General features: G+C 37.7%; 1 long non-coding RNA gene across 1 annotated transcript in view; it reads right to left on the bottom strand.

The window, feature by feature from the left end:
• LOC125281464 (uncharacterized) overlaps positions 1-14,342 on the bottom strand; it is a 234,108-nt gene that overhangs the window by 116,209 nt on the left and 103,557 nt on the right. Inside the window, exon 3 of the long non-coding RNA XR_008957369.1 lies at positions 13,732-13,852. This is a non-coding gene — a long non-coding RNA (uncharacterized LOC125281464). The remainder of the gene's footprint in view (positions 1-13,731; positions 13,853-14,342) is intronic.

Genomic DNA, 14,342 nt, shown 5'->3' with positions numbered 1-14,342 from the left:
TGCAGCCAATTGCTTGATGTGTATCTGTCCATATGCATACTCATATAGTTATCTATAGTTCTAAATCTGTTTTATCTATTTCAATTAAAAGCTCCAGAAATATTAAATACAGTTACCACTTAATCCAACAATTCTACTCCTGTGTATATACCCAAGAGAAATGAAAATACGTCCACACAAAAACTTGCACATGGGTGTTTATAGCAGTATTATTCATAATAGCTTAAAGATGGAGACCCAAATGTCCAACAACTGACAATGGATAAACCAAAGGTGGTATATCCATAAAATGGAATATTATTCAGCCTTAAAAAGGTAGGACATTTTGACACAAGTATATATAATATATATAAACCTTGAAAACATTATGCTAAGTGAATGAAGCCAGTCACAAAAGGCCACATACTGAATTATTCCATTCACATAAAAGTCCAAAATAAATAAATAGAGAGAGACACTGAGTAGATTTGTGGCTGCTTAGGTCTAGAGGGAAATGGGTGAGTTAAAAAGGTGACACCAAATGGTATAGGTTTTCTTTTTGAGGTGATAAAAATATTCTAAAATCAACTGTAGTAATAATTGCATATTTTTAACTATATTAAAAACCATTGAATTGTGTATTTTAAAAGGATAAATTGAATGGTTTGTGAATTATATCACAATCAAAGTGTTTTAAAAAAATTTCTAAAAAGTGTCCAGAATAGCAGATCATATCACACCATTTTATAACTCCTTACCATGGCTGTGTTTCAATTAACAAGGGTTTAATAATTATCTGACAAATGAACTGAAAAAAACAAACAACTCTAACAAAAGCCTTTCTATTCAGTGTGGTCTAGGGATATCACATCCTCTGGGAGCCTGTTAGAAATGCAGATTCTCCAGCTGATCCCAAACCTGCTGAATCAGAATTTGCATTTTAACAAGATCCAAGACGATTCATATGCACATTCAAGTTTGAGAAACACTGAACTGTAGGTAGTATCTTCTAATTGTTAAGAACACTAAGTTTTTACATAGCCATTTTGCTTTTTCATGCCTTAGGGCTTTTAATAGGGATTAAATGAATTCACTTTTAATAAGGACAGCATCTAATGAATTACAATTAACCTGATTTTCTCAGCTGCAGTTTTAATGTTTCCCAGTGCTCAGTCAAGCCTCCAAAATGTGATGATTATTTAAAATATAAGAAATTATATAAAATAAATACATAAGTTGTTCAGGTCTTTTAGCCCCTTGAATTTTACAGGCATACCATCTTTATAATCATTGATTTAAATATAAAAGCTAACCATTAACTTGTATAAAGATACAGAACAAATTATTTTAAACCAACTTGTTTTCTTATCAATGAGAGGCATATTGTCAACATTTTTTGATGAATTAGTAGGAGTCATTTTGGTTATCCTCAAAAAAAAAAAGTGAATATACATGAAATAGAGTAAGATTTTAGTTATTGTTGTAACCTCCACCCAAGAGGTTGTGCTATTGTTGGGGACGCTATAAGACTTGCAGCACCGTACTTCTATAAGCTTGTCAGAACCAGAGAACATTATAACTGAGAAACATACACTTAATTACAACATCAAATACACATTTAAATGATTTCCTGTCAAGGATTATTCTTGTTTCTCCTCCTTCCTACCCCTGACCTCATGCCCACACAGATAGGGAAACCTGAAGCATCTTGGTTTTGCTCTTCTCCATCCTCACCCTGAAATGGGGTCTATAGGACCCAGTGATAAACTGAGACCAACCAGAGCTAACTCCTCTCCTCCTCAAAGGTGTACTCCTGAGAAGTGAAGGCCACCTCTAATGAGCCACTCAGCTTTGTCAGGTGGTCTATTGCTAGAGTGCTACCAAAGGCTTTTCAAAAGGCCCTACTGTTTTTCTCAGTCTGCAAGACAGACTATAAATAAAAATTAATTTATGATCAAGTACCTGAGTATTTTGATAACAATCACAGAAACCCACATGTTTATACAAGACCAGAAGCCCAACAGCTCCCTTCGTAAAAAGAGAACATTGTTTAGAAAAATTCTTTGGGTAAGATTCTTTAAATATCTCTTTCCTACATATGGGAATGCTGAAATATACAAAAGTTTATGTCTGTAATAGCATGAAGCACTTTACATATTTACAATATATACTATTCTTAGGAATATACCATTATGCATTCAGAGTCCCTCTTAATGAGTACTTATTGAAAGATAAAAAGTCTTCCTTATTTAGAGATTGATAAGGGTATTTTATTACAGCAAAAAGAAAATTTTAAAATCAATTATCCATTACTATTTTTATAATAGTAATAGAAAGTAATATGAGTCTTGCAAGTATAGGAACTAACCATCTACATTTCAGAAGTCCAAAAACATCGTTCTTCAGAATACAGGATCATACTGATCCTTTGGTGGGTGTAATTTAATAATCTAAAAAAATATATATATATCTAGAGGAAAAACACAAACCTGAAGTGATTAAGGTCAGGGTGCTTCAGTTGGGGAATTTTTTTTTTTAGAAAAAATGAAAAATACAATATCTTTCAAAAAGATCTGCTTATTTTTAAATGACTGAGTAGAGAAACTCAAAGTAATTGTGAATTAAACTAAAAGATTTTATTCTCAAGGACATTAAACTTGAGGGGAGGGTCCAAGATGGTGATGTAGGAGGACTCTGAACCCACCTCCTCCATGGATACACCAGATCCACACCTACCTATAGAACAATTCATCCCAAAAAAGAACTAAAGGCTGACTGGACTCAGCTTTTGCACAACAAAGGATGGAGGACCTCACAGAGAACAGCAGGAGAGGTGGAGAGGTGGTAATGAAAGGATTCCCACCCTCAACACTGCAAACTGCCCTGGGGAGAGACAGTACTGAGGGACAGTGAACAGATTCATCTCTGTTGGGGCACAGAAAAAAGCTGCAGTTTAAAAGGGCAACTAGAATGTAAAGGAACTAACCCTACACCAAACAGTGAAGGGCCAGAGGCACTGGCTAGTGCCATGGTTTATATTGCTGCTCCACCTTGATAGTGCAGATAGGAGCAGACTCTGAGCACCCTAGCATCCTGCTACCTCCATGAGTCCCAGACCCCTGTCCCACACGTGTCCTAGATACCCTGGGGTATAGGGGAAAAAACCAAGGTTTAAAGGAGCAATTAGAATATAAAGGAACCAATCCCAAAGCTTTACCAAATGGTGAGGGAGCAGTGAAACACTCTCTGGGCACAGAGGGGCAGGCAAACACCGTTGTTTGTGTTCCCCCTCCACCTTGATAGAATAGAGGAGAACAGGGTATGGTGCCCTGGCCAACGTGCTGCCTCAGTGAACCCTGAGACCCTAGCCCACACCAGCCCCATTTGTTCCACCAAGGAGACCACATAAGACAGCCCCAGCATCCCACACACTAGGACCCCCCTGGACAGTGCTCACTCAAGACAATTCAAGCCATCTCATCAAGGTAACCCAGGTGCAAAGAATCCCAGGATACTCCATGTCCATATCTCCTTCAGCTGGAGATGACTGTCTAGGGTACTCACTGTGCAGAAAGCCTGCTTGCGTTGCAGACATTCTGCCATAGTCACCTCTGTGCAGAATGCCCTGGAAATCCCAGACTCTGCCCACTTCAGCTGAAGCTGTCCCACCAGGGTGCCCTCTACATGGAGAGTCCCTGGACCTCCCACTTCATCTCCAGCCATCCAACAAGAGTAGCCCTAGTGTGGAGTACCCCAGAGCCCCCAGCTCACACTCGCTACATCTCCAGCTAGCCAGCCAAAGCTGCCAGGCACATGTAGTCTATACTGGGATGTTCCTACACAAGGCCATTCCTTCAAGTCTAGAAGTAGCTGTTTGACCTAATTCATAGAAACAAACACAGAAAGTCAAATAAAATGAGGAGACAGAGGTATGTTCTCCAAACAAAAGAACGAGACAAAATCTCAGAAAAAGAACTAAATGCAATGGAGATAAGCAACTTACCTGATAAAGAGTTCAAAGTATTGGTCATAAAGATGCTCACTGAACTTGGGGAAAGAATGGATGAACTCAGTGAGAACGTTAACAAAGAAATAGAAAATTAAAGAAAAAAAGAACCAGAGTTGAATAATTTAATAACTGAAGTGAAAAATATACTAATTCAGCAATCCAACAGCAGATTAGGATGCTGAACGATAGATCAGTGATCTGGAAGACAGGGAATGAAAACACCTAAGCTGAACAGGAAAGAGAAAAATAAATAAATGAAGACAGGTAAGGGATCTCTAGGACAACATCAAGCATACTAACATTTGGATTATAGGGGTCTCAGAAGGAGAACAGAGAGAGAAACAGGAAGAAAACTTATATGAAGAAATAATAGCTAAAAGCATCCCTAACCTGTGGAAGAAAACAGACATCCAGATACAGGTCCAGGATTCACAGAGATTTCCAAATAAGATGAACCCAAGGACATCTACACAGAGACACATAATAATTCAAATGTCAAAAATTAAAGATAAAGAGAAAATCTTAAGAGCAACAAGAGAGAAATAATTAATTATGAACAAGGGAAATCCCAACAAGCTATCAGCTGGTTTTTCAGCAGAAATTTTCCAGGCCACAAGACAGTGGCATAATATATTCAAAGCGCTAAAAGGAAAAAAACCTACAATTAAGACTACTCCCCCAGCACCACTCATGGGGGGCCCAAGTCCTTCTGATTGAGGCCCAAAGGAAAAAAAAGACTACTCTACCTGGCAAGGTTATCATTCAGGATTGTTAGAGAAAAACAGCACATAATCCAGTAATTCCACTACTACAAAGAAAATAAAAACACTAATTCAAAAGATATATGCACCTCTATGTTTATTGCAGCATTATTTACAATAGCCAAGGTATGAAAACAACCTAAGTGTCCATTGTTAGATAAATAGATAAAAAATATATTACACACGTGCACACACACACACACACACACACACAGGAATATTTCTGAACTCCAAAAAAGAATGAGATTTTGTCATTTGTAACAACATGGATGGGCCTAGAGGGTATTATGCCAGGTAAAATAGGTCAGACAGAGAAAGACAAATACTGCATGATTTCAGTTACATGAGGAATTAGTTACATTACTAGACAAATGAACAAACAAATGAAAAACAGAAGCAGAATTATAAATACAGAGAATAAACTGCAAACTGTGGTTGCAGAAGGGTGGGTAAGATAAGTGAAGGAGATTAAGAGGTACAAACCTCCAGTCATAGAAGAGACAAACCATGGGGGTGAAAAGTAGTACAGCATAGAGAATTTAGTCAACAATATTGTAATAATGTTGTATGGTGACAATAAATATAATCACTGTGGTGAGCACCGTATAATACTGAGAATTGTTGAATCATTAAATTGTACACCTGAAACTAATATAACATTGTTGGCATTGTATATCAACTATGCTTCAATTAAAACAAAGGATACTAAACTTATTTTATGCTTCTTGATACAAGGCAAAATTAAGGGCCACGATCTGAACTTTGGAAAGAAGGTCCGTTGCTGTGCATCATTCCCAGACACGTCCACACAGCAATTTGCCCTGATTGGCTGCTTCTGTTTCATTGTTTTTGCAAGTGGCAGGAGCTGCTGAAATAGCAGGTTTGTGGTTGGTGAATTTTGTCCTGGCATACTGCCAACATGAGGCCCCTGTGAGAGATGTCTTGCTAGTCAGCCACAGACTTCTGGGACCTCTTTCCTCTGGTCTTTCTCCTTTGGCACTCCTTGTAGAAGCTGTAACTGCCATCCATCTGTATGTCCCTAATGACATCTGGAAAGTGAGCCAGCACGTCTTGGAGAATTTGTATCAGTTACAGTCTCTTCCAGTTTGCCTCACTACCAAATACACTTTTGACTGTAAGTGTTAGCTGAAAGCTGAGGTGTTGAAACGATCTCTCTGAGTTATTAGAGGAGAAGTGATGGGCTTCGTTTAAAAGATTAACTTAAAAAGAGAAAAAGTGGGTTTCCCCTTTCATAGCAAAATTTCAGATTTGATTTATATGTGTGCTTTTCTCGTCTCAAAGACACAGATAAGAATACCCTTAGACTTTCTACAAAGAAGGATTGTGGGTGTGGCAATGTCAGCTTTGCTGTTAAAACCTTAGATGCCTTCCAATGTCAAACAAGAGAGAAGACTGACAACAGTACACTAATTGGGATTTTTTTAAAGAAACTAAAGAAATGGAAGGAGGGTTGTTCAGTCCCCGGACTGAACGATTAGTGTCTATCCTTGTTCCTTACAGCCTATTTGATTCAATGGTGGGTTATCTCTCTGTCTGGTTAATTCCCATAGCACTTTGCTTGCACCTGCCTTATATTTACTCCTGCTGTCTTATCCTATAGCTGTTTGTTCAACCATCTTAAATCTTTTATTGAGCTGGAAGCTCCTTGGAGAGAGAAAGATAACCTTACACATATTTTTATCTTCAGCAACATATAACATAGGAGGAAATTAAAAATGAGGAAAGAAGGAAAATTTTTTGAGCATGTATTATGTATTAGGAAAATGCAAGTCGTTAGTACATGAAAGTACAATAACAAATTTGTGTTCCCCGCCTTACTTTTGCATTAATTGAGATCTAATCAACATAAGTAGATGTAGATAAAATATCAGCTTTATTTTTCTAACAACTGAAACTGGAGAAGATTTAGGGGTTTAGCAACAATGGGCCTCCTAAAAAACATGCAGAATTAGGCAAATGCTTTCTCCTGGTTATAGGTGTAGGTGAGAAACCTCACTCTTCCCCACGGGGGGGGGGGGGGGTCTGCCCTTGTTAAACTTGCATTATAGCAGAGAAGACCAGAATGAGCACTTTCTGCAGGCATTTGCAGATCCTAAAGAGGAGATAGGAAGGCAGGCTAAACTCCAGTTTCTTTCCCCAAACACACAGTTTGCTTCTTCAAACTTGCCGGTGAGGTAATTTTTCTTTCTCCTCTGGAAAGAAGGGAGTGAAGAGGGGGCAGAGAGATGTCAGAATTGTTAGACTAATGAATATCCCTCTTGTATGGTCATGCAGTAGGGGAAAAGAGGCTTCTCCACCACCAAGCTGTTTTCATACAACATCTCATTTAATCTTTCAATTTGTATCAAGTTAGGTATAGTGATTCTGGTTTTATACATGAAGAAGGGAAAGCCCACAGATATGAAGTAACTTGTTCTAAGCTTCAGAGTTAGTTAATGTCAGTCAATATTCAAACCCAAGGTGTATGCTCTTTGTTTAACATGGTCCACAGTGGATGGGTCAGACACGTTTGGTGAACGAACAGATGGGTGAACGGATGAAAAGGAAGAAAACTTTGCATACATTTATGCATCAACTACGATAAATCCCAAGAATTTTAAATGATTCAAGCTTTTAAACATAATGAATTACATATTGTAAATATGTCTTGATAAATTCAAAAAGGATAACTTTTTTTTTTAAGTTTATGAGGAAAGACTGCATGGGAATTTTCTCAAATTGTTCTCCATTTCCTGGTTGTTTTTTTTTTTTTAAGATTTTATTTATTTATTTGACAGAGAGATACAGCCAGTGAGAGAGGGAACACAAGCAGGGGGAGTGGGAGAGGAAGAAGCAGGCTCCCAGCGGAGCAGGGAGCCTGATGTGGGGCTCGATCCCAGGACCCTGGGATCACGGCCTGAGCAGAAGGCAGACTCTTAATGACTGAGCCACCCAGGTGCCCCTGTTCTCCATTTCTATCATCCCAATGGACTGTCAGCCCCCAGAATTCAGTGAAGTACTACTACTACCTTTACATCCTCCCTAACACCAACAGAAGTTCAGGAGGCCCTTTATATATGACTACGAACAGAAGCAATGCACAGAAGTAGATAAATCCTTAATCATTCCTTCAAGTGAATTTTATGAACTCAAAACCAAATATGTATGCATTTATGTTTGTGGGTGGATAGACGGATTGATAGATAAATAGATAGATAGATGATAGATAGATAGATACATAGATACATAGATAGATAGATAATATTTTTTCTTAAAGTGCCAAAAGCCTCTAGTATTGGGTGCACATTTTTACTAAGTTGAGAAGAGGCACAGTAGTATGCCATAAATGTGGGAAGAATTATTATAAAGGAGGATTCTGATTAGCTAAGTCTCTCTGAACTAAGAAGACAATAAAATAAAAAGGCTTACATTTAAACTTAAGCAGAAGGGGTATAGATTACATGTCAGGAAGGCTTTCCTGATAGCAAGGGTAATTAAACAGACTACAGAAAAGATCTGCTGACTCTCCTCCTTTGGAGATCTCTGCTATCAAGATGAACCACCAGCTGGTTTAGATACTGTGCTGCTTGGAGGCAAAGAGCTGGCCAGCATGAACTCTCAAAACATATAATAAAACTACTTGCACTGTCCTTATCACAAAATAATTTTATATCCAGGATTCATAATAATACTGAAACCCGTTGACAGAAGAAACCATATTTTGTAGTATTCCAATATTCTCAAATTATGCAACATAGTGCTGGGCACATAGTAGTTGCCCAATGAATGTTTATTGACCAGATTGATCAGTAGAATGGCAGGTGGGAAAAGGAGAACTGGATTATTCCTAGGTCTATAAATAGTCTGAAACTTGAAGGAAATCAGTCAATTTCTCCAGGTCTTCATTTCCCTCCTCTGTGGATTATGGTCTCTGGGAGCTGAAGGTCTCTGGGATTCTGTAGTGCTGTGACTCCATGGTTCCGATTAACCTGATCTGTATCTACTTCATGTTGGTTATCAATATCATAGAAGGGAAATGAGAAAACTTGGCTTCCAGTGTCACTTTGTCCACCAATTAGCATTTTAAACTGGCTCAAATCATTTCATTTCCCTGGGGTTCTGCCTATAGAAGCCTTTTTTAGCCAAAAATTCTATAATTCCACAACAATGGCATACCGAGTTACATTCTCTGCTCATTCATATTATCATTTCATGTTTTTCAAGCAAAAAATGGCTTAAAATATTATCAAAATTACTTTTAAATATTTTAACCATCAATACATTAAACTATATACGTTTTTGTCCATTTATTTCTCCCAAATGTAAATTTATCTCAAATGTCAATGTTTATTATTAGTTCATATATTAAAAATATGGTAATGTTAGTTACTATTTGTTAGAAAAAAATTTTTGACTCCATGGGGCTACTATGCTCAGAGAGTCATACTAGTTATAATGCTGCACCAATAACTCAGAAAAGCCACATCGAGAAATTTCAGAAAGTTCAGACTAAGCTACAAGACTTTGATTTGCCCTCTAGAAGTAAAAATGTGATTTACCTTTTCAAATGAAACAGACTTGTTATCAGCAAATATTTACACAAAGACCTGCTGATAACCAAATGGTTTAACTAGCCAGACTTTAAGTGACAAACCCAGCATGATTAGAATCTGTAGATAAGGAAAGGAATAAAGGTATACTGATTGTATGCTGCATGCATTTATATATATTCATTCATTCATTCATTCATTCAGTAAGCATGTATGGAATTCTGCTAGGTACTAGACACCTGTTAACAGGGGATGAGAAAGTGATAAGACATGATAAGACATGGCCGTTTCCCAGAAGATATTCCCAATCTAAGAGACAGTACAAATGTGTAAATAAGTACAGTGCTCTGTGAGCTCTATACTAGAACTATATGCAACACGAAAGGAAAGAGAGTGTAACTAAAGGCCCAGAAATAAGAAATAATAGATTTAGACCCCCCCCAACAAGAACCACAAGTATTGGAATCAGACACACAATGTAGCTATGTGTGAAACAGTAAAGGAAAGGGATATAATAATAAACATTAGCATGCAATAGAAAGAAATCTACAGATTTGAGAAAAATAGGACTTATAAAACTGTAAAGTTAAATTATTGATATTTGAAACTCAGTAAACTAGTCAAGCATATGCAGTAAAGAGAGAAAATAGAACAGATGAAAGCAGCCTGTGATAGAGAATGCAAGGGTCTAACAAGTGTATAATCAAAGTAACAGAACAAGAGGATGTTCAGCAGTTTCCTGGCCTCTGCGCACTAGATACGAACAGTACCCGCTACGCTCAGTTGTGAAAATTAATGTCTTCAGACATTACCAAATGCCTCTGAGGCGCAAAATCACTCCGGTTGAGAACCACTACCATAAAAAACATATGAGAAACACAAATTACTGGCCTGTTTCACTTATGCTTATTAATGTAAAAATCCTAAACAAAATAATTGCAAATTGGATTTAGTAGCAAATAAAATATTAAATCCAGTTGAAATTTTTCCTGAAATCCAAAAATGATTATATCTATGAAAAGCTATAAAGATTATAATTCATGTTGACACATTAAAGAAAAACCCTAAGTCCTTTCAAAACCATGCATACATATATGTATCCGTACATACATGTATACACATGCACACACTATACACCACGGTGTCCGCTAGTAGGCCGTTCTTTCCCCTTTTTATTTTCCTTTTTAATTTACACCTTATCATAACCAACCTGCCGTCTGAATTAGAAACCGTGCTTTAAGTTCAGCGCTTTGCCTGAGAAAAGGGGATCCCATGTAACCAAGCTAATGAGAAGCCTTCTCCACAAGTTTAATGGCTCTTTAGAGAAAAGGTTAAAAAGTAAGATTAGCTAACAAGGCCATTTACAAATATTTCACCTCCATTGAAAAGTAGACTCTAGATTTATTTTAATAGTACAACAAATGTTTACTAAAATGTTGATCTGTATTTTATTTTTTATTTATTTATTTTTTAAAAAGATTTTATTTATTTATTTGACAGAGATAGAGACAGCCAGCGAGAGAGGGAACACAAGCAGGGGGAGTGGGAGAGGAAGAAGCAGGCTCATAGCGGAGGAGCCCGATGTGGGGCTCGATCCCATAACGCCAGGATCACGCCCTGAGCCGAAGGCAGACACTTAACCGCTGTGCCACCCAGGAGCCCCTATTTTTTATTTTTTAACACTAAAAGATGGGAAAAGATTTATTAATGAAGTGCTAAAAGATCTGTATTTTAAAAAGCAATTCCAATAAATTACATTCAACTTATATTAATGCAAAAAAAGTCTTTTCAAATGACTGTTTAATTCTATATCTGTAGCATTCAATACAACGGTTTTTGAAACCAACCCACCCTTACTGTTAGCATCCAGGAAATAAATATGAATGACTCATTAGTGCATTGAAATGCTCATTTGCAGTGGCTTTAGAATGCGCCCATTTTCAAAATGACTTCTATTATTTTTTATCTAATTACATATGCAAACAAATCTGAGATCACTAGATGTTCAACAATCAAGCAAGCCGGTTCCCTAGCACCACCATGTCTACCAGCCGTGAAGAAAGTGAACAGGAAAAGACTATGAGAAGTAGGAGACTATGAGGGGGTTCTTCACTGAGGTGCATGTTCCACTCCGTACCACCATCCCCAGGGCTGCATCTTGCTAAGTAGGAAGTCAGCGTTAGCTCAGGGTCACACTCTTGATTCTCACAAATCCTGACCTTACTCACTCAGTCTGTGTGAAAGGACATGGGTTAAGTGAAACCATGGAAATCATTTCTCTAAATGTTTTGACAATTATATGAAGAGTAACTAACTTCAATTAAATATGAGATAATTGCATGTAAATGAATTAGTGGGTACAAAGTTTATCAAGACTCGTTAGCCTAATAGTTATTATAAACATAATTGCAACTGTCATACCTACCGCTGGCTAATTGCTGTGCTGGGCACTTCAGATATACCTATAATAAGGACGACGGTGATAACCATACTCAGCCGAAAGAAACAAAGAGGTTGCTGCCTGTCAGGGAAGGGAGGGGTCATAACAAGGAATATTCTCATCATGTACGCCATGCTGTCTTCAGCAGTCACTGTCCCACTGTTCATTTGGACACCATGGGGTCCTTGAGTCCTCCTGTTCTTGGATACTGAATCAATAGAACACCACTGACAGATTATCTCATCAGTAATAAAGATTATCTCCCTTGAATGAAAGGAGCCTGGGTAAATAAAGGGCTTGCCTTTATTAATTTATACTCTCCCTGGTAGAAGACCTTGCTTGGGGTGAAGACTATCTCAGGAAGGCCCAGAGGCAGCTGCCTTTGAATATCTGCTGCTTACCTGGGGCCCTTCGTGTTGCTGCCTGACAGAACTTGCCAGAAGGGACTGAGCCACACTGCTTCCTGAGAATTTGATAAATCCTCTAACCTACTCACATCTACAACTTGTCCTGCCTTGGCAGTTCCAATCAAACCCACAGCCTCAGCCCCAGTTGCCTTCAACTGGATGTCTTTTATTTATTTTGTTTTGTCCTACAAACTTATCCACATATGTCCCATTGGGAATAGACATGGTCAGAGGTAAAAAATGAGCATATTTGTAAGCTCAATGAGAAAACATAGTTAGAGTAAATACACTTCTAAGTGATCAAAAAAAATGCTCTAGCATTTTAGTAATATGACTAGATGGGGGACAATCAGAAAGGACAGTTGTTAAGACATCATACAGGGTTCTTTTTAGTTTGGATAGCTCTCCTTAGAGAACAAGAAAAGGGAGGGGCACCTGGGTGGTTCAGTCCTTAAGAATCTGCTCAGGGTCTTGGGGTGGAGCCCCGCATCAGGCTCCCTGCTCCACTGGGAGCCTGCTTCTTCCTCTCCCACTCCCCCTGCTTATGTTCCCTCTCTTGCTGGCTTTCTCTCTCTCTGTCAAATAAATAAATAAAATCTTAAAAAAGAGAGAGAGAGAGAGAGAACAAGAAAAGGGAGCAGTCTCTGTAACCCATTACATTCCTAATATGGGTAATAACTGAGTTCATAAATGAGAATGAAATCCATAGTTATCATCTCAACACCCACTATGCTAAATGTTTTAGATACATTATCTTATTTAGTCCCATGGCAACTTTCGTGATTTTAGAAAGTACCATTATCCCAAATATTATAAGTGAGGAAAGAGTCTTAGCAAGACTAAAGAACATTTGCTGGGTTACCTAATTGTTAAGTGAGAGACTGAGACTCCAACCCAGGTCTCTTTGAATCCAGTACATTTAATCCCATGCTATAATGCTTTAGAACACCGTTCTGTAAGGTTTTGGTTTATGTTTCAATCTTTGCCTCTAATCAGTACACTCCTTCAGGGCAGAATTTATTTCTCATTAATTTTTATATCCGCAGAACATGAAATAAAGCCTGCTACAGAGCAGAAACTCAATGATTGTCAAATGAACCAAATGATGAATTAATAAATAAAGGAAGGTAGGAATTAATTTTAAAAGGAGACAGTAAATTGAAGTTTGTGAAAAAAGCTAATTCTGCACCAAGAATACTATCCCTGTGGTTGGTTTTGTGCCTTCCATTTCCATTGTACCAACATATGAGTATTTTATGATAAGCACCATTTTTACTTTGGAATTAAATGAAATGCTTTCGAAAATATGTACTTTACCCAGGGATTTAAATGAACGATTGAAATTCTATAATCAGAACATGACACGACCAAACCAGCATATAATCATATGTTTCCTATAATAAGCTACTTGAAGTGTTCTTAGGGTTACAATTTTGTAATCTAGACATGAGAGGAAGATCTGTGCTCTTGACAACATTCAACACAGGCACTTCAACTGGCTTTGGATAAAAGACAAACCCCCTCTTTTGCATTACATAGATGTTCTCTCTTTCCTTATCTGTAAGCAGACAGTCTTAAACGTTACCTTCACATCCTCTGCCATCTTTCTCCAGCTTCTGGCCAGCTTGACACTAGAAGTAATAACTGCCAATTGTATCAGCATTGGTTCTGACAGCCACCTTTGTCAATGGTACATTCATTTATATCTGCAATTGAATATTTAAAGAGAATTAGCCTCCTACAACTAGACACATAAAAAGACTTCAGTGGCTCTCCTAAAAATGTGCCATCACAGAACATTATTCTTTGACCTCAGATTAAATGAGATAACACTACAATATCTTATTTTAATTAGAGCTAATGCACTCTAATTTTGATGTAAAGGAAAAGGCAGATCATAGCCTTTGGTATCTGAAATATTTTTGAATAGTGTACTAAGGAGTTGTTTAGTCTTACAGAATTTGGAGACTTATACTACAGGTCCAAGAAACTGCATATCCAAGTCATCATTTGAGGATGAGATTGAGAACAGAGTCACAGACAGTGAGTCAGAACACTAAGTTGCCTATTTGTCCATTATGTAAATGTTGTTACTGGCTTCTCAAATAAATAACTATTGATCACCCAACCCCCCCTCCCCCACACACTATATAATTGGCATGTGCTGGGCAGTGTGGTAAAGGTAGAAAAGTAGTC

This window comes from Ursus arctos, unplaced genomic scaffold (assembly GCF_023065955.2).
Source record: "Ursus arctos isolate Adak ecotype North America unplaced genomic scaffold, UrsArc2.0 scaffold_4, whole genome shotgun sequence".
Lineage (NCBI taxonomy): Eukaryota > Metazoa > Chordata > Mammalia > Carnivora > Ursidae > Ursus > Ursus arctos.
The sequence above is the reverse complement of the archived record's forward strand: the minus strand, read 5'-3'. Positions and strand labels throughout refer to the sequence as shown.